Source organism: Pollachius pollachius (genome assembly GCF_949987615.1).
Source record: "Pollachius pollachius genome assembly, chromosome: 16".
Taxonomy (NCBI): Eukaryota; Metazoa; Chordata; class Actinopteri; order Gadiformes; family Gadidae; genus Pollachius; species Pollachius pollachius.
Genome location: NC_136949.1, coordinates 20,827,086 through 20,832,085, shown reverse-complemented (window position 1 = coordinate 20,832,085; position 5,000 = coordinate 20,827,086).

Genomic DNA, 5,000 nt, shown 5'->3' with positions numbered 1-5,000 from the left:
TGTAAAGTCGGACACCCGTATGAGGCCGACCTCTCCGTAACCACGGCCCGCCCTCGCAGGACACCTAGGACAGACGGGGCTACTCGGCTACTCGCTTCGTCTAGCACACCCACCAAAAGGCAGGAGCACTGGTTTCGGGCACACGTTGTGAGGCACCCTTCGTGTGGAACGAAAGCCACACTTGGGCCCTCACTGAGGTGTGCCGCTTAGACCATTTCCGTCGGACGCTCGCCAACATGCCGGACCGCTTGGGTCCGTGGGCTGAAGGGACGGGGCACCAGCAGTCACCTATTGACTGTGCACCTACTGTCTCCGACCTATACTAGGATGGGGGTATGTCCTTCAAAACAGGCCCACAAAACGGTATCAGGCGAAGCCCATAAATCCACAGTGAGCGGACTGTGAAACTTCTTATTTTCGACACCCCTGGTATATATTACCATCCCTGGTAGTCTAAAACGAACCCATGGGAGTCTAAAATGAACCCATGGGATTCTAAACACAACCCATGGTAGTCTAAAACGAACCCATGGGAGTCTAGCAAAAAAAGAACTTAGAAAAATAACGCTTGGATTTTCATTCCTCCAGGCTCACACCGACTCACTGCACCACCCAGTCCGAGTAGGGGACCCGTTTCGGACTCAGACTCTGAGTGGTCCCTCTCCTCTGGAGCCTCAGGAAGACCTCCAGACAGGGGGCCACCAACTGCACCACTTTGGCCGAATGGGGGACCCGTTTCGGCCTCAGACTCTGAGTGGTCCCGCTCCTCTGGAGCCTCAGGAAGACCTCCAGACAGGGGGCCCACTAACTGCACCACTCAGGCCGAGTAGGGGACCCGTTTCGGCCTCAGACTCTGAGTGGTCCCGCTCCTCTGGAGCCTCAGGAAGACCTCCAGACAGGGGGCCCACTAACTGCACCACTCAGGCCGAGTAGGGGACCCGTTCCGGCCTCAGACTCTGAGTGGTCCCGCTCCTCTGGAGCCTCAGGAAGACCTCCAGACAGGGGGCCCACTAACTGCACCACTCAGGCCGAGTAGGGGACCCGTTCCGGCCTCAGACTCTGAGTGGTCCCGCTCCTCTGGAGCCTCAGGAAGACCTCCAGACAGGGGGCCCACTAACTGCACCACTCAGGCCGAGTAGGGGAACCGTTCCGGCCTCAGACTCTGAGTGGACCCGCTCCTCTGGAGCCTCACCAAGACCCCCAGACAGGGGGCCACCAACTGCACCACTCTGTCCGAGTAGGGGACCCGTTTCGGCCTCAGACTCTGAGTGGTCCCTCTCCTCTGGAGCCTCAGGAAGACCTCCAGACAGGGGGCCACCAACTGCACCACTTAGGCCGAATGGGGGACCCGTTTCGGCCTCAGACTCTGAGTGGTCCCGCTCCTCTGGAGCCTCAGGAAGACCTCCAGACAGGGGGCCCACTAACTGCACCACTTAGGCCGAGTAGGGGAACCGTTCCGGCCTCAGACTCTGAGTGGACCCGCTCCTCTGGAGCCTCAGGAAGACCTCCGGACAGGGGGCCACCAACTGAAACACTCAGTCCGAGTAGGGGACCCGTTTCGGCCTCAGGCTCTGAGTGGTCCCGCTCCTCTGGAGCCTCAGGAAGACCTCCAGACAGGGGGCCCACTAACTGCACCACTCAGGCCGAGTAGGGGACCCGTTTCGGCCTCAGACTCTGAGTGGTCCCGCTCCTCTGGAGCCTCAGGAAGACCTCCAGACAGGGGGCCCACTAACTGCACCACTCAGGCCGAGTAGGGGAACCGTTCCGGCCTCAGACTCTGAGTGGACCCGCTCCTCTGGAGCCTCAGGAAGACCTCCAGACAGGGGGCCACCAACTGCACCACTTAGGCCGAGTAGGGGACCCGTTTCGGCCTCAGACTCTGAGTGGTCCCTCTCCTCTGGAGCCTCAGGAAGACCTCCAGACAGGGGGCCACCAACTGCACCACTTAGGCCGAATGGGGGACCCGTTTCGGCCTCAGACTCTGAGTGGTCCCGCTCCTCTGGAGCCTCAGGAAGACCTCAAGACAGGGGGCCCACTAACTGCACCACTTAGGCCGAGTAGGGGACCCGTTTCGGCCTCAGACTCTGAGTGGACCCGCTCCTCTGGAGCCTCAGGAAGACCTCCGGACAGGGGGCCACCAACTGAACCACTCAGTCCGAGTAGGGGACCCGTTTCGGCCTCAGGCTCTGAGTGGTCCCGCTCCTCTGGAGCCTCAGGAAGACCTCCAGACAGGGGGCCCACTAACTGCACCACTCAGGCCGAGTAGGGGAACCGTTCCGGCCTCAGACTCTGAGTGGACCCGCTCCTCTGGAGCCTCACCAAGACCCCCAGACAGGGGGCCACCAACTGCACCACTTAGGCCGAGTAGGGGACCCGTTTCGGCCTCAGGCTCTGAGTGGACCCGCTCCTCTGGAGCCTCAAGAAGACCTCCAGACAGGGGGCCACCAACTGCACCACTCAGGCCGAGTAGGGGACCCGTTTCGGCCTCAGACACTGAGTGGTCCCGCTCCTCTGGAGACTCAGGAAGACCTCCAGACAGGGGGCCCGCTTACTGCACCACTTAGGCCGAGTAGGGGACCCGTTTCGGCCTCAGACTCTGAGTGGACCCGCTCCTCTGGAGCCTCAGGAAGACCTCCAGACAGGGGGCCCACTAACTGCACCACATGGGCCGAGTAGGGGACCCGTTTTGGACTTAGACGCCAAGTGGTCCCGCACCCCTGGATGGTTCTAGAGACCCCCAGACCAGGGGCCACCAACTGCACCACTTGGGCCGAGTAGGGGACCCGTTTCGGCCTTAGACGCCACGTGGTCCCGCTCCTCTGGAGCCTCAGGAAGACCTCCAGACCGGGGGCCACCAACGGCACCACTCAGTCCGACCAGGGGACACCTTTCGGCCTTAGACGCCACGTGGTCCCGCTCCTCTGGAGCCTCAGGAAGACCTCCAGGGCCAGGGGCCACCTTTCCTATATGCCAAACAACCACTGTCCTGCAAAACAGGCCCACAAAGCGGTACCAGGCGAAGCCCATAAATCCACAGTGAGCGGACTGTGAAACTTCTTATTTTCGACACCCCTGGTATATATTACCATCCCTGGTAGTCTAAAACGAACCCATGGGAGTCTAAAATGAACCCATGGGATTCTAAACACAACCCATGGTAGTCTAAAACGAACCCATGGGAGTCTAGCAAAAAAAGAACTTAGAAAAATAACGCTTGGATTTTCATTCCTCCAGGCTCACACCGACTCACTGCACAACTCAGTCCGAGTAGGGGACCCATTTCGGACTCAGACTCTGAGTGGACCCGCTGCTCTGGAGCCTCAGGAAGACCTCCAGACAGGGGCCCACCAACTGCACCACTTAGGCCGAATAGGGGACCCGTTTCGGACTCAGACTCTGCGTGGTCCCGCTCCTCTGGAGCTGCAGGAAGACCTCCAGACAGGGGGCCACCGACTGCCCCACTTAGGCCGAATAGGGGACCCGTTTCGGCCTCAGACTCTGCGTGGTCCCGCTCCTCTGGAGCCTCAGGAAGACCTCCAGACCTGGGGCCCACCAACTGCCCCACTTAGGCCGAGAAGGGGACCCGTTTCGGCCTAAGACTCTGAGTGGACCCGCTGCTCTGGAGCCTCAGGAAGACCTCCAGACAGGGGGCCACCAACTGCACCACTTAGGCCGAATAGGGGACCCGTTTCGGACTCAGACTCGGAGTGGTCCCGCTCCTCTGGAGCATCAGGAAGACCTCCAGACAGGGGGCCACCAACTGCCCCACTTAGGCCGAGTAGGGGACCCGTTTCGGCCTCAGACTCTGCGTGGTCCCGCTCCTCTGGAGCATCAGGAAGACCTCCAGACAGGGGGCCACCAACTGCCCCACTTAGGCCGAGTAGGGGACCCGTTTCGGCCTCAGACTCTGAGTGGACCCGCTGCTCTGGAGCCTCAGGAAGACCTCCAGACAGGGGGCCACTAACTGCCCCACTTAGGACGAGAAGGGGACCCGTTTCGGCCTCAGACTCTGAGTGGTCCCGCTCCTCTGGAGCCTCAGGAAGACCCCCAGACAGGGGGCCACCAACTGCACCACTTAGGCCGAGTAGGGGACCCGTTTCGGCCTCAGACTCTGCGTGGTCCCGCTCCTCTGGAGCCGCAGGAAGACCTCCAGACCTGGGGCCACCAACTGCCCCACTTAGGCCGAGTAGGGGACCCGTTCCGGCCTCAGACTCTGAGTGGTCCCGCTGCTCTGGAGCCTCAGGAAGACCCCCAGACAGGGGGCCGACAACTGCACCACTTAGGCCGAATGGGGGACCCGTTTCGGACTTAGACGGCAAGTGGTCCCGCTCCTCTGGAGCCTCAGGAAGACCTCCAGACCGTGGACCACCAACTGCACCACTCGGGCCGAGTAGGGGACCCGTTTCGGCCTCAGACGCCACGTGGTCCCGCTCCTCTGGAGCCTCAGGAAGACCTCCAGACCGTGGACCACCAACTGCACCACTTGGGCCGAGTAGGGGACCCGTGTCGGCCTTAGACGCCACGTGGTCCCGCTCCTCTGGAGCCTCAGGAAGACCTCCAGACCGTGGACCACCAACTGCACCACTCAGTCCGACCAGGGGACCCGTTTCGGCCTTAGACGCCACGTGGTCCCGCTCCTCTGGAGCCTCAGGAAGACCTCCAGACCGGGGGCCACCAACTGCACCACTCAGTCCGACCAGGGGACCCGTTTCGGCCTTAGACGCCACGTGGTCCCGCTCCTCTGGAGCCTCAGGAGGACCTCCAGACCGGGGGCCACCAACGGCCCCACTCAGTCCGACCAGGGGACCCGTTTCGGCCTTAGACGCCACGTGGTCCCGCTCCTCTGGAGCCTCAGGAAGACCTCCAGACCGGGGGTCACCAACGGCACCACTCAGTCCGACCAGGGGACCCGAATCGGCCTTAGACGCCACGGGGTCCCGCTCCTCTGGAGCCTCAGGAAGACTTCCAGACCAGGGGCCACCTTTCTTATATGTCAAACG